Below are 25,281 nucleotides of genomic sequence, written 5' to 3' on the forward strand. Positions count from 1 at the left end.
TTTCATGCCCTCAGGCCTGAATAAAAGAATAAAAACAACACAATATTTGCATCTGTTTAGCAGTCTCTGTTCTAGAAGTTTCCATGCAGAAAAAACAGGGGGAAAAACCTCTCTCTCCAAGTTAAATGGAGTTGTTCAGAGGGTTCTGCAGGAAGGAAATGCGGAGAAGAAAATCATTGTCATAAATGACCTAAGAATTCATGGCCTGACGATTGGGAACACAAAGTCTAAAAAGGTTACGTTCTCCTGCTTCTCTGCCTACCCCCGATATCAATGAACATCAGCTAAAGGTGGCTGAAGAACCAATTTCATGCATCTACTGTAGAAGGAAATGAACTGAGCCAAGGGCAAAAATAAAATTATACAAATGTTATTATAGACTAGCCTGCTTCTGTCCTAGTTTAATTCAAATTTCAGTGCTGCAGGCTTTGCTGCTGGCAGTAGCCTTCCTGAATAAATCAACATTTGCTTACATCTAAATTATTAGAGAAACATGTGACTTTGTTTATTGTATAAATTATACGCAAGGTTAAAGCATTAACCGTTCAACTGGCTTTGTGCAGCCGCACGATCCTCCCCAGCCTGCCCCCCTGCCACCCCCCAAACCTTTATTGCCCAAACACCATTTTTTGGATGAGCCACCTCCGAGAGGCTCGATGCCCCTGGGGAAAACCCTCCGTGCCGGGCAGGGTGCGAAGGGGAGGTAGAAAGCGATGTCCTTCTGACTGGGCAGCGTTTCAGACCGACTTTGCAGGGTGTTTGCGGCTGCACGAGGCGATGGGGAGGGAGGCTTAGTCGCACCGACAGCCCCAGCCCAGGAGGCCGGAGGGGGGCCCAGCGATGCCCCTGGGCTGCACAGCTGCCGCCTCCGCTGCCGCCTGCCGCGGTTGGGGCCTCGGTGGTCACAGCGGGGACGGCCGCGGGCGCCCTCCCCGCCTCTCGCCCCCGGCCTGGCGCTTCCTTGCTGCTTCCCAGCCTAGAGAAGAGCAGTTTGTTTCCCCCTGGAAGTACAATCCCACCGCAATAGTCCTGAACGCCGCAGCGGTATTGCTACAAACGGCAATATCTGGGATTATTGCTACAAAGGATTGGAGGATCCTCTTTCTAAAAAGAAAGCAAGCAAAAAACCCCAAGGAGCCCTTCTTCCCTCAAGCCAGAGTTGTCTCGTAGACCGGTTGGTGCTGTGTTTTTTGTTACACGTATATCAGGATGCAGCAGCTGAGTAAATCATTTCCACAAAGGTATCAGATGCCACTAGCTCACAGTCTAGGATGTGCAATCCAAATATATGTCTCCTGGGTTTCTGCACCGAAATGCTGTCAGGATGTGTCTGTGGCCAGGCTGAACTGAATATTTTATTTACATTTCATTTACACTTACAAATTAATATGTACTTTCAATGCTGTTAAAGGGCCATTGAACAGAGCTGTAGTTTTATATTCAGCAACAGGATGTAATTTCCCTATCAATAAAATTGTTGTTTGTTTTTCTCTGCACTCGATTATTATGGAAATTTCACAGTTTCTCAGCTACAGTGATGCAGTGACGAGCAGGCCACTTATGTGGATTTTTTTAAGCATCCCAACTCTTTTCTCTTTATGCTAATGTTATTTCATGCTAATAGCAGTCTATATTTTGCTTTGATACTATTAAAACCTGACTGGCTTGAGTAAAGGGAATATTTTTGCAATGCTTTCTGGAAATGCTCTAACATAGCAAAACCATCCCCATTAAGAGTATGGTTTTGGAGGGGACTCCGTTCCCCCGCCCTTCAATCCAAAAACTGCGAAATCCTTTAGATGTAAATTAATTTTGCTGACTCCCTTTCTTATTTTCATTCTTTGTAAATGATAACTTACTGTGTAATTTAGCTATGCTGTAAGGAGCTCTTCTTCCAAGAGGAATTCAGGAAGCATATATTGTTTATCTCAGCCTGTGAACATGAGGTTTACAAATCCCATTACCAAATAATGGGATTGGAATTCCTATTTCAATTTTGTATGCATCCCTTTGCAAAAACGTGCCCTCCTTCTCCCTACTGAAGATCTTTCTTCTCCATCAGACTGGCTTTGCTTCATGATAACCTGTCCGTGTTTCCTTCCTGAGCATTGCCACAAATCTCAGTGGGGCTGTGCCCACAGAACCGGAGCACAGTCTTAAAAGAAACACCCCAAATCCACTTTCAGCCTGAAATGTAAACTAAAATGAACTCCATCTCCTTTGCCTGAAATATGTATCAAATCCATGAAAAGGGACTCACTGATTGAAACAACTCAGCGCAGAAAATGTAATTAATATTTAGGCATTTATAACTACAGAGTAAGGCTGTCTTCTCTAATCATTCACCTTCACGCCTGTCTTCTGATCCTTCCACCCAAATGGCAGTGAAAACAACACTGAGGAAAACGAGTTCAATTTCCCTGCACGGAGCCGGCTGGGGAAGGCTCACGTTCAGCCCAGCCCCGCAAATCCCATAGCGATTTTGCAGGAGATGTCTCAACTCCAGGGAAGTCTTCCTTGGTCTCACGCTGCTGCCTCAGAGCTCTTGCACCAGGGATAAATCTGGCACGGCGTCGTCTTCCCTCAGTCGGAAAATTTTCCTCGTCTGACTGACAAGCCCGGGCACCGAGGTCAGCTGGGAGGCCTGGCTTAACAGAAGGCTGTAATGAAGACATTTTCTCTCTCCTGGCTGACCTCCTACTGCCGACAGATTTGAATAGCCTCTTCCCCAGCTGACAAAATGAAATACAGGCTAGCAAAGATCAAAAGCACTTACCATTTATCTATCTAGTTATTCATAACGTCCCCCATCACCATGGTATCTGAATGCCTCCAATGAGCTGGGGAAAGTTCCCCGGGGCCAAGACCCTCAAGTGCTTCCTCAGAGCAATCAGGATTGCTTTCTGAGGGTTTCTTTTCTCCTTTCCCCTACTCAGAATTTTTATCCGTTACTGTGGATCATTGTGTGGATTAAAGGGAGGATTGAGTCAACTGGGCAAAAGGCTTTTGACTGAATTTGCATAAACTCTCGGCTGGCTCCAGTGTTCTAGCTTATGATCAAAACACTTATTTTAGGAATAAAAAAAGTGACTTGAGAGAGCAGTTAGCTGTTTCTAACCACAAAGCTGTATGCAAGAGCCCTGCAAAGTAATGGAGACAAAATTACTGTTTTAACACTAAGGCCAGATATGTTTTACTCACTGAAAAGATAGGTAAGTACATGGAATGAGACATTTTTACAGAAGGATACAGAATTTCACGGTGGGAGTTTTTTCCTTCCTTGTGATTTGTACAGCACTTTAACTGTCACTCACACAAAGCCAAGAACTCATTGTTGTTAGTAGCAAGGAAACAAAGTGCAACAATGCATGTTAGATGAGTGACTCACCAAACAAGGCCCATTAGAGAGAGAGACTGTGGCAGGTGGATGTTTGTAGAGAAAGGCAGAAAGATCATTTGTTGTAACAAAGGATTTTAATCATTTTGGCCAGGAAAAAAATCTCTGAACGTGTTTCTACTTGGTTGGATACTGTCCTGTTCTGTACTCATTCACCTCCCCAAAACGTGTCAGATCAGATGATGGTTGTACGTCCTCGTACACGTAGACTATATTGGGCTCAATTCATTTGTCTAAACAGCAGGGTCTGTGCCATGGGGAGTGTGGAGAGCATCGCACTTGGCCCACAGTTGCCATTGCAGAAAGGAAAAGGCTCCTGAAGCCATGTCTGCCAGATGCCCGTACCAAAGGCGTCACGGGTGGCATCAGATGACTCCACATAAACACTGGAGTTACGCCCTCTGTGTCAGCAGCTCCTGTTCCACCCCAGTTTAATGCCAGCTGTGGTTGCACAAAACCCAGAGATGTTACAGTTTGGGTGCTTCCCAAACTGTAGTATCAGTACATCCAGGCTGTCTCCTCTTATTCTCAGGGTCAGATCACGTTGAAAGTTCACTTTTTCATCAGAGAAGAGCTAACAACACTAATAACACTTCTTTGGAATCCAGCCTTCAATCCTGACTCAAAAGTAGACAACTCAATATTATTGAAATTCTGTCTAAAATCTTCATGTTCACCTGCCACTAAGCTACATAAGGCATAGCCCTTTAAGTTACAAGAATTAATCCCCCTGAATAATCAGTGCAATTGAATAAATACAGTACCAACTCCTGCATTTTTTCCCGTGATTTTTACAACATTCGGCATTTATCTTCAAAAGCCAGCTCCTGAGGTGATTGCATAAAGATTGCAAGACTTTTTAGAGCAAATATAAATAAAGAAAAAATGAAAACAGAAAAAGGTATTTTCTTTAAAAAACATTCCTATAATATAATAACCTCAGGATTTTGGAAATCTGATTCATTATTTCTGAACACTTGGTTCCAGCACGACTAAAAATATCGTAATGTAGATTTTCCCAACCAGGAACTGGAACTTCACACAAAAGTGAATATATTTTCAGTATATGATATCAAAAGCCAAACTCTAAGCAAATTTGGCTCTTCATTTTCACTTGCAGCCTGTTCTTGCTTCTAGTATTCCAGTCTAAAATAAAAACTAAAATAAGGGCTACCAAGGGATTGCAAAATGATGATCAGGTAAGACTAAACAAGGAACAGTCTACTATGTCCTGGTGTTACTAGTCCTTGATTATACTAGTTTCCTCTGAGACTTCAAGCAAGTCTGTCGATTGGTCTGTGTTCTGTTCACTATTTGTTAGGCTCTTTTTACATCACTTTTCCACTTCTCATTGGTCTCATGAGGCCAAATTCTTTATTATTTGAGAGGCATTGAGATACTTCAATGATGAACAAACTAGCATATCTACTAGCAAACTGCAAAAAAAGTTTAGTGAAGGGATGCCCGTGTCTGCATCTTCTGATTTGCATTAAGCAGCTGATGATTTATTAAGGACTTGTTATGTGGCTAACCTTATGATTAAAAAGAAACCCAAAGCAAGAGAGAGGAGATCCTCTACTGGATTATCTTATGGAAAACTCAATCAAGCCATAAAAACAAGCTAAAAATAAAACTAATATGTACTTCATTGACCCCAGGCAGTTGCAATTGGATAGTGTTCTTCAGTCTGTCCCCAGCAGTCTTGTGTGGTGTTGCTCTATGACAGGACTAGCAAGTGCATTCTGCTTGGAGGAAGATTCATTTCAGCCTAAAAAGAGTCACATTTCAGGTGCCTAAAGTTCTATAATACAGTCAGAGAGAAATGGTCGCTCTCATGGAAGTACCTACCTACATCTTCATTTAAACGTAAGCATGACAAGAGATTCTGTACGGATCACTGCTGTGAAGGGCAGAAAAGGATAGCTTTAACAAAATCTGCCCTTTACTGCACAGATGGTGGCAGGCATCTCTGTATTTTCTAATTCAGGCTGTATAGGAAACCGCTATAGCAGAGCTGTGTTTCAGTGGACCACTTTGGGCTTTTAGCACACAATTTCCTGTGTTATTATAAACACATAAATCTAGTTTAGGTAGAAGCTAACACTGAGACTCACTGTAGTAAATACAGTAAAACTATGCTACAGCTGTCAAAGCAAATTAAACTGGTATCTGGTGAAGCATCCTATGCTGGTTTATTTGGTAATCTTTAGTTATATACTTGTTAATTTGCAAAATTCAGAAATTGATAGCGGGGCTTCCACTTGCTAGTACTAAATAGTCAGGTTTTGTCATAAGTGCAAAAGCTTCTTACAAGGGTGTTCTGAGCTCAAAACTCTTCTACCCATACAGGATATCACATAAATCATACACAGAGCAGTATGAAAGTTAATAAGCTTCAGTGTACTGTATGTATAAACAATCTTGATTTTTTGGTTAGGAGCACAGTGTTCTATCACATAAGAAACCTGGGCTGTGGTGTTAACCTCACCTAGCTCAGAGTTTAGGAGCATCACAGAGGTGATGTTTTCAGCCTTGGAGGGATAATGTATCATACTTGAGCACCTTGTTCACAGCAGTGCTGCAGTCCAGAAATAGGCTATCATCACTTCTCGGGGCTGATGGCTTTGTGCTGCAAGGTAGCAGCAGCACCTAATGCTGTGAGGAGCGGGGGGACCTGGGTGTGGAAGGACAGAATTTAATGAGGAAAAATAGTTCTTTGCAGTAGTGCTTAAAATTCCTCAAGCTTTGTGTCTCAGTCTCCTCTGGGTAAGCAACGATAGGCGCAAACATCTTGGAACTTGCACGTGAAAAAAAAAATACGTTTTTATATAGATTACAGTTATGTAGGGTCCATTCAGGGGCTTTACTAACAAGTGCTGTCTGCAGTGATTGCTTCAGAGCTATGCAGTTACACACCACCCCTAAAGAAAGGCTTGGCTTTCCTTTAGGTGTGCACATAATCCCTACCCTGCCCACATCAGAGGAGACCAAGGGGTAACACTGTGAGACATACGCTGCCAAGATGCACTCTTCAGTTCTCTGCCTTCCTCTGCCAGAGATGGTTCAACCTCCTCTCTCGTTTCTGGCTGAAGGGACCGCTAACAACGTGGGTCGATGAATGGGCTCTCCTATTTGTTAACAGTGCTCTGTCCAGTGGTGGCTCCAGCTGGGGAAATGACCTGCTTCTTTTCTTGCCTCTCTTCAAATGAAAGGAGTGGTCCATGATCCATTTGGAACAAGCTTCCAGGCAGTGAATCCCAAACAGGTATTAACTGCATCCTATGACAGATTAAATACCTCTGCCCCAGATAGAAGCACAACTGAAGATACACCTGTTTGCCTAGAGCTTTCTATCACATTGCTCTGCGCCCAGGGAGGCTGCAATTACATTGCTAAAGGTACTGACTGTTTTGGCTCCTGTTCTGAGGTGCTAAGCTTTTGTCAGACATCGGGCAGTGTGTTCTAACACAAGCTTTTGCAGTGATCAGCCACCCAAAAGTTAGCCACTAGCAAATAACATCTCTCTCCCCGCTGCCCCCGGATAAATTTAAGACATCTTTTTTGCTTCTAGAGGTCATGCTTGAAGCAGCCCATAACCATAGGTGGGGGAATTGGTTCAGCACTGCCACAGAGGAGTGGGCTACCTGACTTGCTGCCATTGCAAAGCTAATAAGCTTGGGCACAGTGCTGCAGGAACATGAACACAGCTTCCAGACAAACTGACCTGAAGCATGGAGCATGGGCAGAGGGAACAATATCTGTGCCCACACACTACTCTTCATTGTTTCATTGGGGAATTCCATCCTGCTGCTGATCAGGTTTGATTTTGCCTAGCTGGGAAAAATGATAAAATCAAATTCCAAAGCTTTATGACTAGAAGGAGAAATGGCTGCATGGTTTCTATACTGGCCTACTTTTCATATTTCACACCCCCTTTCCACTGCCATAAAACTAGAAACAGAAGAGTTAGATTAATGTTGATGTCAAATTTAGAATTCTCCCTTCTTATTGTAGCTACAGAAGCTTCTGAGATGTCCACAGGATGCAAGGATGGAGACGTGTCAGAAGTACAAGGGGCAGATATGACTGAGAGACAGAATTCACATGGTGGACCACATCTCCACACAAATTTGGATTAGTTTTAGGGTGGATGTGAGATTATGAACACTTCTGTTCAACTCTTTCTCTGTTTGTGATATTGCTCTTTTCATTATGCATAGAGGCAAAAATGAAGAACACAGCCTGCCAGCTTTCGGTCTTGTACCTGCAGCTGGTTCTGCAGAGTAAAACTACAGACGTCTATTCTTTCTACATTGAACTACACAGGTTAAAGATATTCCTGTTCTGGATGCTGGAAGTTACTACTCCTGCCAGAAGATATGATCTTGTGAGAGCTCTTGGCCAAATCAGGTAGGTGAGGTTATACAGAGGAGAAGACGGCTTTGTTAACTGTCCTTCCTGAAGCAGATGAGGAAGGGCTCGCATGCCCTTTTCCTGGCAGAACTGAGGTGACAATGTTCTCTGGTAGGAGTATGGTAACAACCAGTTGGGAATGATAGTCTGTGACAGGCACAGCTGCTTGCAGAGTCCATGACCTAATATGAAAACTTTAAATGTCAGTGGAAAGTAGCCAGTCAGTGGCAAGCATAATATTTACTGATGGGAAAAATCTAGTCAGGCTTTTAAGCACTAGAGGACTATGGCACATGGTATTGAGGCTGCCAGAGGGTTGCAGGACTCCTGGCTCTCATCTCCCTCCTCCAGCCTCTCCCTGCTTCTGGCCTCCAGCCTCCCCCAGGGGCAGGGTCAGCTGGAGGGATGGCCCAAGGGACGTCCTCTCTCCATGCTGGCAGCCAGCATGGTCTGTCCAGCAGCAGAGCTCAGCAGCTCTGAAATGAAAGAAAGCACACATGCAGCCTGCAGTTTTGGCTGCATGCAAAAGCAAGTGCTGGCCCTCAGCCCTGGCAGCGGGAATGCTGAAGTGCAAAGTGAAAGGAACAAAAGCACAGCTTCCTTTCTCTTCTCTTTATCTATTTATTCAGTTAGTTAATCTAGTTTGGGATGCTGACTGTTCTGTGGGCAGCCTGTGTTATCCCTGAGCTACTGCAACCTTGGTTAAATCCAAGTACCCTAATAACGTGAGAGCTGCGGCTTTGCATGGTGGTTCCACATTGTGCAGGCAGCAGTAGGGAAGTGCAGTTATATACAGCAACAGAGGCAGGCTGTTAACGTATGTGTTAAACCTATGTGCAGCTCACAATTCAGCAGGGCTGGCTTAGCCACATGGCTTTTTAAGGTGAATTTGCTGAAGAACTGGGAGTTGAGGGAGGGTCCTCCAGAAAAGACCTTAAAACTTGGAGCCATAGCACTTTTCATCTCAGTAGGGGTTTGCTTGGCAAACTTCAGCTGTGATTTTTCCTTTCCTTTGCGGCTCGCTCTTCCACATGTTAGTCCCGTTATTGTGATACTTTGGGTATATGATGGAAAAGGGCTTTCAGGTAAGAGCCCTCTTCAGATAGGAAAACAAAACAAAACGAAATATGTCTTTAGCACTGAATTTTGCCAAGTCACTATATTAAAACCCTTAATAAGAGCTGCAGAGCTGAGCTTCTAGACTCTCAGCTTTCTTCTTTTACAGTATCTCCATTCTGAGTTGATCCCTTAGCATCAGCAAGTCCAAGGTTCATGAACTAAAAAAGGAGAGCAAGAGGGTGTGAGAAAGAAAAAGGGAGAGAAAATCAGCCCAGATAGACACATATATATGTATTCATATATAAATATAAATATATGTGTGTGTGTGTGTGTGTGTGTGTGTGTGTGTGTATGTATATATAATCTCTTGATAAATGTTTTTCCGAAAGAGACATATACAGGGGTTCCTACTGCATTGGCCACTGCTAATGAGACTGCAAGGGACTTTTGCTCAGCAAGTGACAAAACTACTTTTGCGTTCTCAATAGATGACATTAGTAGCCTCACTTATTATTTCTAGCATCAGTTACTTGCCTCCCTTTAGGAAGCTGGGCTCGGCAGCCCCCTCAGTGATGGCAGCTATGGCACATGCTCCAGTGGCTTTCTTCTTATCGGTTAAAGGGCTAATGAGTAAGGCTCATCATAGCTGAACAAGTCAGGTTTTTCTCTGAGGATTTGTAATATGCGTACAAGGAGAATGGGGAGAGAGGTGGGAGCTTTTAATCTCTGAGTTTTATTGGCATAAGTACAGCTATGAAAAACAGGGGGTTTGTTGTTCAGCATGCCCATGTTTCACGCACAGTCAGGGAAGTGCTGATGAAGCAGTCACACTTGGGGGAAGAGGAGGAAAGGGGACTGTTTACTCAGTAGGGAAATTATAGAGCCACAGAAAAACATTGCTCATACTCTTCAAAAACTTGCCACCACTCAAAAGGCAGTATCTGAGGTCATCTATTAATAGGATTTACACTACTAAGCAAGCTGTCTGGAGAATACAATAGAAATTAGTTCCAGGGCACCTTTACTTCCTGATACTTTTGCAATCAAATAACAAACGAAAAATCAAGATTGCTATCTGTACTTCTTTGAATGAATAAGCTCCTGCCTGAAATTTGGTGGAGGGTAGGTAAATGCCATCCGATTGCCTTTTTTCTTTCAATCCACTTAAAAAATGGCACAAAGAATTCCTCACTGGCTTCAGTAAAGATATGGGGAAGGCAGTAGAGGTAGGAGGGAGCAGTCTTCCAGCTACCTCAGCCAAGTAGTTGGCTGCTGCTCAAAGCTGTAAGGTGTAGGTGCTGCACGCAAAGCCCTGGTAGTGCTGTTCCTGGGATGCGCGCCTATCTCTGGCCCATCTCATGAACTACACTCCTCGGGAATGCACGGGGGTGCAGCCTGCAGCAGCTGGGTCAGGACACTCCCGATAGCAGTCCCTACCCTCTTCACTCCCTACAGAAAAATGTTCCATGTAAACCTTTGCTGCAGTTAAAGAGCTGCCAGGCACATGTTGATGCTTTTTTTTTTTTTTTTTTGCCATCTGCTTAAGTTCTGAAATTCTGAATTTCTGCTTGACTTTCTCAGTGCGTGCTGGGGGGCAGGGTAGGCCACGCGAAACAACTCTGCTGTTTATGCCCTCGGGGTATGTCTACACAGTCTTCAGCAGGCAGATGTGGGCTTGCTTTGCCCATTCTCTACAATCAACCAAAAGCCACAGACAAGTGTTACCCTGCTGTGGGTCTCAGCTGCCTCCAGCTATGCAGCTTCCCGTCAGCCTGGAGCTACCTGCAAAATAACAAAGATGTGCCTTGTGAGAAACACATGGCCTGAACCCTTGACAAATCTCAAGACGGGATATTACCAGTGGATGAATCCTTCTCTCTAAGTGAGGGGATATGCAAGAAGACCTTGTCACTTGTCGCTCTGTGTGTGTGAAGGGAATTTTTGAGGGAATTTTTAGAGGAGTCATTTTACTAGGTGGAAGGAACAGGCATGTAGCAGAGGAAAGAAGTTCTAGCCCTCCTGTAGATACATTATTTTAATTATTTGCTAAAGGACTGAAAAGTTCCTAGAGCACTGATCAAAGGCTCACGGAGAAGGTACACAACTGGAAATATAAATTTCATACCATGTCGTCTGAAGACAGCAGTACTACAGACATAAAAGAGTAAGATACAAACACAGAAAACCCATAGTTTGTGTACACTAGGAGTGAAAGAACAAAGACCCTTTTAAGATAATGTTCTTCAACGTTTTCTTTTGTCATCTGGAACTACAACATGCCTACAAATACAGCAGCAAAATATGTAGACAGCTCTGAATGATAAACAACAGTGTGGGGGGAATTACATAGTGATCTGCTTTCTTCGGAAGAATGGCCCCATTTAAACAGAACGCATTTCAATGCTAAGAATATAATAAGAGCGGCATGGGTAGTGGCCCATAGAGTAGGGCAGCGGAAGCAGAGAGCACGTGGTGCGACCAATACTGGTGTGCTGCCTGCATTGCAAAGAGGAGATGGGAAATAGCACTGGAAAGAGCACTGAAGAGAGTCATAGAACTAATTGAGCTATGCTATATGATTACCTTGAAAGAGGGAAAATACCGGATACTAAGGAGCTCCTGAACCAGTGCTGGTGACTGGAAGATGGAACCACACAAATTCAAACAGGCAGTCAGGCACAGATTCTTAACACAGGGGGTGATTAAGTGTGAAGCAAGGTGGCCGGGTGGAGTTCTTGTTTCTTGGTATCTATCTTTACATCAAGACAAACAGAAGGATAAAAAAAACACGATCAAATAAATCTTTTCTTGTCTTACACTTGAGGAATCTTGGATCTTAGATCAGTCATCAAAACCTATGAGCGTAAGGAGATCTGTTACTTTGGGCTTATTTGGAATGACAGTATATCATGGTTCAGGATCTGGGTTGCTCCACACAGGAATTTTGATTTCATGTTTGCAAAAGGAGGCAGTTAAAGAATATAGAGTATCAGGTGACCTAAGCCAATGTGTCACAAAAACGGCACTGAAGTACCTTAAACTATTCTGATCTTGTTGTAATGGCAATAGCAGAGTCTTCATAGTAGAGCTAATGCTACTGAAATTTTTCACATGTGCTGATTTCTCTTCAGTTCTGCCAAAAATGGGGCACCAAATGCTTTCCATTCAGGGAAAGGATACATTTCAATTGCAGTAATTGAAGTAATCACTGCTTCACTACTTCTCTTGCCTGTGTTTCTAGCACAGGATTCTTGTGCCCTTTCTGCCCCAGTCTGTTGTGATTTTTGGTGCTGGAGGGAGAGCGCTGCAGACGATCTTGAAGGTCAAGTGAAGGTAGAGGAACTGCAAAACAGCATTACTTTGCACCTAGCTACAAGCTAATTGAGGCAGAAATAGTTGCAAACACACCGTCTGTGGCCTGGTAGCCTAAACCTCACGGGGACAAAAGGCTCTCTCCATTTAAAGGAACTTATTGGCTCTATTGCTTATTGGAACTGTGCAAACAAAAGAAATGAAACCCCCTCATGGGATGTGATGTTCTATTAGCAGATATTACCATCTTTGTTTACCCACTCCTATGCCACAAATCCTGAACATGTGCTACATGCCTTAGGCACTCATTGGTTAATTTAGTTGTGCAGAGTAAGGCAACAAAATAGTAATAATGAATTACACAACATGGTACAACCAGAGGAAAGATGCTCTACAAAATTTCTTTCTTCCTTTTTCGCTTGGTCTTTCCTCTCAGCCACAGATATAATATAAAACTACAGGTGAAAGTATGGTCTGATACATTAATAAATCTTATGAGAAACACTAAATAATTCATTAAAACAAATTAACAAGTTAATAAGAGCAGAAGTGAGTTAAAATACAATAAAATATTATTAATACATTTCAGCCAGTATCCAGAGCCTGTTTAAAGTGAATCAATGCACAATTAATGGGAAGGTGAATTCCAGATTCTGTATGATTATGTATAGGGCATATCATGCAATATCATCCGATCTGCAAGCTGTTTAATCTCTTTGTCACTTCTTAAATGGAACTAAATGTGATCCGGACTTCAGGCTGCTCCGTTACTGCAGTGATGGAAATTTTAGAAATAAGAGAAAGTGGTACTCAGAAAATAGCATATACTTTGCGAGATAACTCCCTCCCCCCGACAAAAATTGCAATTTTCTTTCTTGTAATTTTTCAGTTTAAACAGAAACTTTGGTTTTGGACAAAAACATCAGTTTTTTTTCATTAAAAAACACATTTTTAATTGCAAGAAAATCATCACACACTTGTTTTGAATGGACTGTTGGACACAGCATTGATCATGAAGCTTCCATTTGTTGTTATGAGATTCCTATGGCAGCAAAGAGTCTGAAAAAGGAGGCTATGATGAGGGAAAAAGCTAAAGGAAATTTTGGAGGCCAGGAAAATGAATTAATGTGCAACCCTTCTGAGATTTAAAGTGAGGGTAGAGCTGCAAGGTCTACTGAGTCAGTCCATTTCTACGCTATCCAGGGAGCTGTGATTTCACTGGAACTTTCCAGATTTAGAAAGGAAGAATTAGAAGAATCCTATCAGCTTCTTTTTTTTTTTTTTTGCACAGTAATAATTAGATATGTTGTAGTAAGTACTGTGTCTTCTTTTTTTTTCACTGTAGTTTATCATGTGTTTTATCCTTATCACATAGATAAACAACCCAAGAACTCAGATAAATTCCTAATTCAAAAAGGTATCAGGTAGAGTATAGTAGAGTTTTATCTAAGTAAGCAAACTGCCAGATTTGACTCTGAGAGAGCTTACTGTGAAACTTGAACTTTCTTTTGGGATAGGAACTGATGAGAAGGAAATGATGTGATCTCCTCCTTTCCCTTCCCTCCTCATTCACTCCCTTCCCTTTCTTCCCCCCACCGCCCATTCTCCAAAAGAACATATTTTTTCTCTTGTAGGAGTGATGAAAGAGCATCATGAGAAGGTGAAGGATTCTCTTTGTCAAAAACAGCACAAAAAAGCCATTCTGGATGAACCCCACTCTTTTTGCACTAAAACTGTGACGCAAAGGTTTTCTGAAGTCTTGGAACACCTGAGGAAGGGAGATCTGAAGCAGAAACTAAGAGCCAGCCACAGGCCCATCTTCTTCGATAAACCTGGGTCTAAGTGGGGGGGAACTTGATGTTACGGGAACCACAGCACACAGGGATATTGGGAGTGTGTTATAGCACCTGTCACAACCCTTAGGAGGGGTAGCAATGCCAGGAAACTCCTCCAGGCCACGGAGCACCCAGCACCGGGAGGGCACACAGCCAACTACTTCCTTCAATAGGGTCTGGGCATTGCGCTGGCCTTTTCAGTGCCTCGTGACCGCATTTCACCTTTGATATCTCAGAACAATGGTGTGCTCCCGAGGGACTTTTAAAAAGGGTATCGCTTGGATTTTCTTTTTACTTCGGTGGGTATGGCGGAAATGAAAAAATTGTTGCAGCAGAAACAATTTAGATTGCTGAGTTTTCACTCTCACAGAGAACACCATAACGGGAAGGAAAGCTGAGACCAAATCTTGGTTTCAATGAAAGAAGGATATTTTCCTCTTTTACTTTAATAAGCAATGACAGCTGCAAAGGCATGCCCAGCTTCATAATACGATAATTTGTTTGCCTTCCACCTAGCCATGAATAGGGTCCTTCCAACTGCCTGCTGTTAAATATGAGTAGCCCAGCCTGGAAGGAAGTGCAATACACAGCTCTAGACGTAATCTGTAAGAGAAACATGTGGATCGAATTGGTGAATTGTGAGAAATGGGCAGCTCCAGAGACCAAAGATGTAGCGGTAGGGAGTGTAGGAATGGGGGCATACAACCCTGGGCAAAGCTCGCTTGGTGCATGTCACCAACACATTCAGCACCAGAAAAGTAGTATCCCCAGCAGAGCTGATTCAGAGGAAAACCAGGAGCAAGAACATTCTCTACAGTGATCTCCTAGCTTTCCTTCTTCTCCTCCTCCAGTTTTTATGAGGTACAGTTGAGAGAGATGTCAGCTGCTTTGCTGTGATAAAACTCCAGATGCTGCTCTGAATAAAACTCTTCTCTGAAGTCAAAGCAACGGCTGTCTTCAACGCCCTGTCCGCTTGCCAAGCTGGAAGGAACCCATCCACCTTCTGGACAGGTGTCTATGATGGATTTGATAAATCTGCTCTGAACGTGCCTGACTCTCTCCATCACTGAAAGGCTTAGATATCCAACTTTCGTATAGCTGAGGAAGTTTCCACCATTGGTCCTTGGTAGCCTGTCTTTATTTTAATACTGCCTCCCTGAAAAGGTTGGCTTTTCACCAAGGGCTTACTCGTAATGCCCTTCAAGACAGGGAAAACTGAAAAACAAGCCAGGCTTTGACTAGTCCTTTGTAATCTGATGACTCTAGGGGAATTATATGTTCCACATTAAATTAGTACTTGAGTTACTGGCTAATATTAAGGTCCAATAGGACCAATTTGAAACTCTCTGTAGGGCCACCTCAACATCAAAGGAGCAGCTTCTGCCTGAGTGGGAAGATCAGGACTCCCCAGTGCAAGGGTGGCCCTGTGTGAAGGTGCTTTATGGCTATCCCTACTAAACTCAGCCCTGTGGAAACTCCCAGGTCTTCCCAGACTCATGGGAGGGGTTGCCTTCTGGAATTCAGCAGTTTGGGGTAATAAGGATAGGCCGAGTGAGAGTGTCCCTGCAGTGGTGCTGACCCAGACCAGCCTAGTAGCAGTTTTATTTTTACCTCCTATATTCAGTTTGAGACCTTTCCCTGCATTAGTTCTCAGTCCTGAGATGCAGATGTTCAGCAGCCTGCATTCTTCCGAAAATAACGTGTTATTTCCAGGGCACTGATCGTCCCTATTTAAAAGAAAGAACCCCTGTTCTTGAAAAAGAAGAAGTATGGCTCTCCTACTCTGCCATCTCTCCTAATGCGTTGCAGTGAGGGTTAAAGGCGTGTCTCCATCTCCTCCCCAAATGTCTTTATTAATAGCTTTCAAATATTGACCTCCTTAGGCCATGGACAGATGCGACTCTGGACATGCTAGAGGCTGCATAGCACTCAAGGAGATAAGACAGTTTAGTTTAACACAGCACGAATGATTCCAGCCTCAAGTCCCAATCAAAGAGATTTACAGCTGTTTTAAAAAGACAGTAATGTTGACTTGACTGGTGAAAGAATGCATAAAACCACTCTCAATAAAGGGCCTGGTTTTAACAAGTAAATAAATGTTAGAAGCACAACATACATAACTTGATTATTATTTCTTATAAAATTAGCATAGTATTCTAATTATAATGCATCAGTGATTTGTACTTTTGGAATTAACAGTCAATACCCCATAAGAAAGACACATCCTTTCGTTAAAACAATTAATAAAACAGACAGTGAAACAGATCTCCTTTGGCACCATTTAGGAGCAATTTAATACACCCTGTCCCTAATATTTTGCGATGCAGAAATCCTATTCTCTAATATCCTTCTCACGCCTCTATCCCAAAGGCTGTTAATTTTGTCTTTTCTATTTCTTTAACGTAACATCCCTTGCTCAGCACCTCACTGGATCAAGCCCTAGGAGACGCGTTAAACGACAAGAGCAAGAGAGCCATTCCCCTCTGAAAAGGGGACAAAGGCAATCCCACGCCTTGTAACAGGGGGATCTGCATAGGCGCTAATGAAGTGACCATCTGCAATCTGCGTGAAATAATTATAAGTTGCCTCCCCTGACTGCACTCCATGTGCTGGCACAGCCTGGTGGGAGGTGCACCTTCCTCTGCGGGCTGCCGACGCCGTGGCCTGCTCGCGGGGGCAGCGGGGGCTTGGAGGAGCCGATCATGTTTAGCCCTTCACTACGAGGCACGCAACCTGCTGAGCAGACAGGTGCTGGCTGTGCCGATGTCCATGGGCAATGAAGCCTGGTTGTCCTAGTAGCTGACATCTATATCTAGATCTATCTGGATTTTTAAACTGATACAACATGAAGAATGTCACTCTCTGTTACTGTGTATGTGTATCTTATGAATATCCTTTAAGCACAATGCCCTGACCATGTCTGCCCTCTTTTCCTCAGCTGATGGATTTTTGCCATTGTAGTGGGCTATTGTTTTTTGTCGTTTTTCTTAACTTATCCTTCAATTCAAATGCTTCTGGATGTGATTCTGGTTAGACACTTTCCCCAATATTGTAACAATTCAAATGTTTCTACTTACATTTTGAAACACTATGAACTTTCCCTCCTTAATAAAGCTTAGCTACTGAAACCAATGGATATTCTGCCTTAACTTCTACAAAAGCTTTAGAGGGAGCCTAATGCACTAAGTATACTCAAATACTATTGATGTCAGAAGGAAAAGATTACATTGGGTGTACTACAGTACTGCAATAAATTTAGCGGTTCTTTTCTTTTTCCTGTTTCAACCTTGTATGCAACTGCCTCTCTGCTGATACTAAAAATATATTGTTGGCTTTGCTTGGTCCAAAGTTTAAATAAAGCAAACACAAGCTTTTATAAAAACTATCTCAAAAAGTGTGTTCCCTAGATATTCTTCAGAAGGCAAGGATTACATATATTTTTACATCAATGTACATTCTTCAGTTGTATTTAAGACCCGGCTGCTACAGGACTAAAAGGCAGGTAGAGATAAAGACTGTGAACAGAAAAGAAATCCATCTAATTGAGTCTTCACTGCTTTGTTCACAAGAGGAAACAATTAAGCTGTCTGTTCAGAGGAGTTTCAGACAAGTACTGTGGGCTTCTCCTAGGGAAAGATCAGTAAGACAGGTCTTATCTAGGTCTTAGTCCATTTCAAGGAAGCAGCATCTTATAGCAAAGCCTTTTCTGTTCAAGATCAGAGCTGAAGTCAGAGGGGAGAGGCAAAAGGAGGTTGCAAATTTCAGCCTATTTCTGTTTAGATGCAGTCTCCCGCAGTCTGGTCCTCCAGCCACCTGGCCACCAGTCTCCACCTGGCTGGGGTGCATCAGGGAGGGCATCATGGCTCTGCTGTGATCCTCACCTGCCTTGGTTTCCTGGGAAAACCAAGGCAAGTATTTTCTAGCAATGTTGGTTGTGACGGCCTTCTAGCAGCATGGATACTGCTTTGGATAGAGGTAGTGAGGTCATGGTGTACTAATAAGCACCTATAATGACTTTCTGATGATGGGGCTGATGGGACAGTACTCCCCACTGGCAGCACCGAGTACGTGCATCTGATGTGCTGATAGCTGTCTGGCTGTGCAACATGCTTCCTCCTGCTCTCATTTCATGGAGCAGCTGATTCCAGGACTGAGCACACCATGGTTTTCCTAACAACCTGCCTGTACACACAAGTAGGGGTAACTCTAGACAAGTGTCCCTGGGAGATGATATCAGGCCCCTTGCTCAAAGTTGCTTTATGCTGCTCATCTTGCTATACAATCTGATACCTCAGACAGTCTTGTGCTTGTGCTTGTCTTTCCTATCACACCCTCATTCTTCCCAAGTCTTCCTTTGCCCACACTATGGTATCTATCCGGCTAACATACAGGGAACTACAGGAACAGAAATTGCTATGATATGTAGGAATAGTGGATAATCTGTTGGGATTATAGGGACATTTTCATATATCTTTAAAACTAAGTTTCATTTTTCTGTCTTTAGGCTATCTTCAGCATCCTTTATATCCTTGTAGATAAATGAACTTAGCAGAGAGACCGCCTCATTAAGTAAAGAAGTTTTCCTTTTTCCAGTAACCCAGCTGGCCCCCATGCAGGGTCTTCTGTGCCCTTGCAGATTCCCAGGTAGGAGCTCAAGTGGTGCGGGAGGGCTGGCACTGCCCCTTTCCAGTGGAAAAGTTACATTACTTTTGCCACTTCAAAACTACGATAGAAGTGCTTGGGCTGGAGCATACAGCCTCTGTCTCCAGCTTAGCTGGCTGCTCAAGGCTCCTTCCCTTGGGAGCTGCTTTTAAGATGAGGCTCTTGCCCTTAGCCACTGCCGGAGCTGCGCTACAGCTGGGCCTGTGCCTGGCCATGGCCCACCAACCCCAACCTACAGCAATGCCTGACACCCCCGAGGACTGGGGCTGCCCTGACTGGCAGCTCCCCAACACTGGCCCTGGCAGCCCCCTGCCCCCGCAGAGCCCTGGCATAACATTATCCATGCAGGAGGGCCAAAGTAAGACCTCTAAATCTATGTTTTGACCTTTCAGTAAAAAGGCTTGATTTTTGCAAACACTGAATAATCACAGTTTCCAGTGACTCTGACACGATTTGCAAGTGCTAACACCCCTGACAGAACGACTCAGTGCTGAACGGCCTATTTCCAGCTCTCAGGTTTGAAAGGCCGTGTCTCACGGCCCCACGCGACACCTGCAGTGATTGCTTGGGCTTTCTGAGACTGACACACCGGAGCTCTAACTCCTTGCTCCAGTTGTGCTCGATGGTGCAGAGAAAAGTTATTGATAAGATAAAAAGATCTTTCCTTCTGTTGACTTTTTAAATTAAAATGAGTGTTTTCAGCTGGCAGGAGCCAGATCTTACAGAACCACTCCTCTTGCAGCTGCCTCTCATCTTTCACCCTTACACTATCACACAGGTGGAGGCAGAGGGGCTGCAATAGATCCAGGGTGAGGAAGAGGCTTTGGGGAGGGCTCAGGCTGACACTAGGACAGAGGGAACAATTTTACATTGCTCTGCAGAAAGACTCTTGGGTTTCCCTGTCCCTTGGGCTCTGTAGCCTCACTAAACAAAAGAAAAATGAGAAAATTCTGCTGCAAAATTCATTCTTCCTCAGAGAGCCCCCTCATACCAGAGTATGACTTGAGGCTGGATCTGCCATGAGGTAGGTGGTGCAGCCAGTCTTTACAGGGTGAAGAGCATATGCTATACTGGACAATGCTAACAGTCCCCTTGACCTCCCTTTCCCTTCCCCACCTTTCCTATAATCCCACACCTAGGACTAAACACAGAGTAAGGTATGCTGCTGTTTTTAAGCAAAATATTTAAATCTATCTTTAAACAGATTCAGTGTTCCTGTTTTTTGATGTAGTTCAAGTGGTGTTAAGCAGTACGTTTTTCCAAAAGTAACATTAGCAGTAACATTTTTTAGAGGAAGGAGTTAGTCATTTTGAGCCAGGACACTCATTTTTAAAATCAAACCAAGCCAAAAGTGACTTTTAAGCCATGGTTTGGTACCACCAGGGCATCAGGCAAAAATGACAGAGAAGTGATTCATGAAGTGCTGGAATAAAACTACCTAACAGTAATTTTCAGACAATTATATAAACCTAAATCAGAGGGAAGATAGTATAACTTTTTATTCACTGTGTTCTTGTACTTGTATACGAAACTGTGGGGAAAGACTTACTGTGTTAACCAGTTTAAAACATAGAGACTTACCTTTCAAAGGTCGTTTTTTTAAGCAGATATATATTGCTAACAAAGGAACTATACTTGAGCAGTAATAGCTAATGTCAAAGATCTGCAAGTCCTAATTCAGTCCACTCATATTAGTGGAAATATTTCCACTGACTTCAGTATGCCGTGGATTAGGCTCTTGTTACAATACTTGTCTGATCAACAGCATTGTGCTTCAGGCACTACTGCAACAACTAATCCTTATGTGGACTTCCAGCAAATGGAATTATCCTCCTCAAGCTGGGGCTAAACAGCCTAAATGATGTGTGGGGGAGGAACTGGGAATTTAGGGTACAAACCAGCAGAAACCAGCCTAGCAGCACATTTACCACTCTAACCTAGCCTAAACCAGGTGGAAGCAAAATGTAGAGAAAGCAGGCAACCATCTGACTTGCTAGAAATTGGTGCCTTTTCTGGGCAGTATTTACTTTTTTTTTGCTTTGATCCTAAAGCATGAACTCTCCCTTGGAGCTAGGGGTCTGTGCGAGATTAGCTGCTTAAGACACCCTCATGTCTGGACTTTCCAGTTTTGAAAAAAATGAAGAATGGTTTTAGCCTTTTTTGATTTAAAGAAGCCTACATGTTTTTCATGGGCACTAACCACCCAAAAAGAAGTGAAACCTATTGAGAAATACTTACTTTCTTTGCTCATTTTTTGGTGACTCCATTGAAGCAGTCCCCCAACACCCAGAGGTCCCAGAAGTCAGGTACTAACACACTGTCTAAAGCTATGTCCATTGGCAGCACTGCTGTTTTCCCCCCAGGATCTTTTCTGTCCTAGTGTGATTTCAAAAGAGGTTCAGGGTCTTGAATCCTGATTAAAAGAAGGGACTTTTTCTAACCTGGAGTTAGTCAGCTTCATTTCCAATCCTTAACCCCTGCTTTTCTCTCTTTTGTGCTTGCTACTCAGTTAGCTGAGCTTGTTCTGATTTGCAGGAACCATTGCGTTACTGGGACGCCTGGACAGCAGAGGCACCAGAGACTGCGGGTCTAATGGGCAGCACGGTACCTGAGAAGAGTGGATGGCAGTTCCAAGTGTAATTTTGGTGAATTTTGTCTTCTAGACACTTTCTTAAGTTCTCAGTAAGGTTTGGTAGCAGCAGAACAGATTTTAAGAAAGTCCCCTTTAGAAACGTAAAGAGGCAAAACTACCTGCTTTTTCCAAAATAACCGAAAGCTACTGATCTGAAAGCACATTAAGTTTTGTATCACTGGAGGTTGTGGCTCTGCTGGACAGAGTAGTCATCCAGGGTAACTCCCTTGGTCAAAGTGGCCCCTCTGCGTAAAGGCTGTGTGTTGGAAAACAACTTTGCAGATAGATTATTTTGAAGTCAGTGGGTTTCACACACACTTTTTTTGCAGAATGAGACCTCATGTAACCTAGAGTTTACTGGCACCTTGCTAGGGAAGTGCCTGTTGTGTTAAAATGCTCATAACACCTGCAATGTCAAAAGAAAAGCATTATAAATGGAGACTATGCATTCTGCAGTGCAGAAGCTTTTAATGGCTAACCACTTACTTACTTGGGGCGTTAAAGATGAAAAAAATCCATGGCTAGAGAGAGTTCATTCCTCATAAAGGACTATTGAAATTGTCAGAATCTGTGTAGCAAACATAGCCAATAAAGGGAAAAAAGCTCAGAATACTGAAAAAAAAAAAAAAAAAAGAAAGTTGGTGATTTTTGCTAAAGGATCTTGTTTCTTTCCCAAGAAGAAATTGGAAGTGTGCAACCATGTTGCAACCTAATGTTCAGAAATCAGTTTGAGGATTTAGAGGATATTGCTAATCTTTTCTACCTTAGTACATCCCAAAAACAATCGCACCAATTAGTCAAGGTAAGTGTCTCAGATTTCTGCCACTGAGCTGCAGTATAACATCTGGGATTTAGTAAAAAATAGCAAATTAGGTTTCTGCTTTGTAGACTGCATTCTTCTAGAAATAGCAAGCTTGGTAATAACAGGGCCATGAGGTCCAATTGTAAATCAAATCCTAAAAATAGTCTCTGCTTCTTTTAATGCATTTAATTCTTTTGAGAGGTTAGGGAATGCCAATGTGAAACAGTAAAGACATTTATCTACATTCAGATACAATAGCACAACACCATCTAACATCTGCATAGCCAATAGAGGGTCCTTCCAAGCTGAATGAGCCAACTTCAGCCATCACTTTCTCCATGATGGCTCAGTCTTTAGATTGTCCAATACGATGGACGTTCAAGGTGCCAACGGAGACAAAGGTGTGTTTTTGAGATGCAAACATCTGCCTGCAAAGAGCTAGAAGGAGACCACCACTTCCAATTTAGAAATGCAAATAAACTATGGCGGGGGAGGAGGATGACTGTCAGTTATAACTGGTTCATATCAGTGAGCTCCAGGGGAAAGTTTTATCCTTGTTAATACACAAAATCTCTTCACGACACCAAATACAGTTAAAGAACCCAAATGGCATCTTCCTGAAATATCTTCAATCACCTGAGCTATATATATACATTCTTCTATCCAGTGGGAAATACTGGCCATATAATAGTTTGCAGCTGTGTTCCCTGACTTTGATGTAGCTGCGGGAGCTGGCAACCTCTCTCCAGATGTCTAATCTGCTGTTGATATTGATTGATTTGCCTACTGCTGCTTCCTGCAATTGTATAAACATCCATTTCTCATCCACTCTACGCTATTAAAATTTTATAAAATTTAGAAAGATAGCCTTGGTATTTCATGAGCTGTAGTCAACACACACTGAGCAGGAGCTCATTAGCCAGGTCTGAGGTGTGTGCTCAACCCAGAGAATGTCTATGCTGAGCACAAAAAGGCAATGACAAGTGGGATAACTGAAAAGCAGATTGAGGCTTATCTGTTGTGGATAATAAATATCTCCTATATACCTAAAGTGTTATTCATAACAGCTTCTTCCTGTCTTTGGATCTATTGAGCTCTACAGAAGCAGAAGAGAAACTAGCTTTCAATTTCTTTCTGTACGCAGTTTTGAATGACAACAACTCAGGCTCATTCCATTGTATTAGGAGCTGATATTCTGTAGGTAAATATTAGAAAGAATTCGAGATGTTGTTTATACTCCATAAGGGAAAAACTACAAGCAACAAGAATAATAACCTTTTTTTCCTCCGTCAGCACTTGCACTTTTCTGCCCGGCATATTTTGACAGAAAATGTGTTACTGTGATCTGACAGTTGTCAATTTTTTTAGCCAAACTGTGGCTAAAAGTGAAAGCCAGCGTCTTTCATGATGATTCTTTCCTACCTGGCCAACAATAATTCTGACCAACCCATTTCTGTGGTCAGGAAATAATTAAATCCAGGATGTTCTGGTAGGGGGATACAAATTCTTATTTTCCTTGCAGACAGTAGAAAGTGACCAGCTAAGCCTATCTCAAAAGATTTACTTTGTGTCCTCACAGAGAAGAGCGTATGATGGGTTTTAACCTTTCAGATTTTTCTTTTCCCTTTTTTATTCCTCATCTGTATTCAAGAACAATTAAGAGACTTGCCATGGAGGGGAAAAACTGCAGCCACCACATGGCCTCCTAATGACAGTAGTAAAAGGAATAAGAGATTAATATAAAGAGGTCACCACTGGTTTATATTTTTATAGTTTTCTCTAATGAGGTACAACGTTGGGTAACTGGTGTCATGTGTCATGTCATAATGCATCATATTCATATTAGGTTCTGTCATGTCACAGAGTATAATAGGAGATGACAGATACAATGAGACACTGTCAGCCTAGAAATCTTTTTTGGAAAATTTTTATCTATAAAGATTTACAATTTATCAAATATGTTAGGGGTAAGTTAAAAGGAAGAGAAGAGACAAAGAAATGGAAGAAGGAGTGAAAACAGTCTTTGCAAGACAAAGTGGGACAGGGCAAAAGGCCAAGTCTCAGAAACATCAGTCAAAAAGTCAAGCAAGCTGAATCCCTGTCACCTAAACCCACAAGATCAGCTTGGCAATAACACGGGAGCTACTCAGAATTTGAACTCCAGCATTTGGGACCACTCAGGTTCTAGTTCAGCCCATTATTTTTGGTTCATCCCAGGCCACCAGAGATTTAGATTCAGATGTACATTTGTATTACTAATGCCCTGAGAGCTCAGGTCTCTGAGTCCAGTTCTGAACAAAAGATTTCCTACTTCCCTGTGCCAGACCAGAGCTTGGCTCAGCAGATGCTGTGGGGAAGGAAGGGAGCAGAGTCATCCTTTCACACCTACCTGAAGGCCTGGGGCAGAAGGGCTGAACCAACACAGCCTGAGGCTCGTTCACATCTGGCATTTATTGCGGTTTCTGTGCATCCTACTTTGACTGATCTGCAGCCCCTATTGCATGAGTAGCATATACACTAGTATTATTAACTGCTGACTAAGCTGCCGCCGCACCACACTGCCGTGTTTCGACAGATGTGCCAAGAAAATCTGGTCAGATACCCCATTGTGCATTGTTCTGCTGCTGTATGATGGCATACAGGAGGACAATACAGTCTGGGGAATGAGCTATACAGCTCCCATCCTTCTCCCAGCTACATCCTACCACACATCTGCTTCTCATGAGACAGCCAGTGCCATTTCCCAGCTAGCAGCATGGAGGAGACACTGTCGAGTGCTATAATCCTCATGGTGATGAATATAAACAGGCATTTGTTAGCAGAGCTACAGTCAGGCTGTGACTTCACGGCTCAGGACACCTCCAGCAGAGCCTGAAATCAAGCAGACGTTTTACTGGGATTTTTTTTTCCAGGAATCTTCAGCTTCAGGGTTAGAGCAGGTACCACTCTCTGGAGGGCAGGATGCTGCTGCTCACTTGAATGGGCCACGCTGCAGAGTATCAAAGGATCATTTCCCAGCACACCAGTAAGAGGTGGCGTCATGACCAAGGCGATGGAACGGTTGCTCTGGGCTTCCCTCTGTGTGCTAGAGAGGCATGGCCATCCTGGCCTGGAGACTCATCGCACCACCTACAGCTATTGCTGGACTGCTAGCCAGTCTGGCTCAGTC

The 25,281-nt window shown here is 43.1% G+C and overlaps 1 long non-coding RNA gene across 3 annotated transcripts in view; it reads right to left on the reverse strand.

Annotated features, from left to right (window-relative positions):
• Window positions 1-2,074: 2,074 nt before the first annotated feature.
• LOC138066200 (uncharacterized) overlaps window positions 2,075-25,281 on the reverse strand; it is a 64,660-nt gene continuing 41,453 nt past the window's right edge. Inside the window, exons 3-4 of one of the 3 annotated variants that reach the window (XR_011139443.1) lie at window positions 11,453-11,622; window positions 2,075-2,644 (exon numbers count right to left, since the gene is read on the reverse strand). This is a non-coding gene — a long non-coding RNA (uncharacterized lncRNA). Of the gene's footprint in view, window positions 2,645-10,613; window positions 10,652-11,452; window positions 11,623-14,401; window positions 14,620-25,281 lie in introns of those variants that run through there. The other 2 variants (XR_011139444.1, XR_011139445.1) reach the window with 2 other exon arrangements.

Source organism: Struthio camelus, chromosome 2 (genome assembly GCF_040807025.1).
Source record: "Struthio camelus isolate bStrCam1 chromosome 2, bStrCam1.hap1, whole genome shotgun sequence".
NCBI classification, from domain to species: Eukaryota; Metazoa; Chordata; class Aves; order Struthioniformes; family Struthionidae; genus Struthio; species Struthio camelus.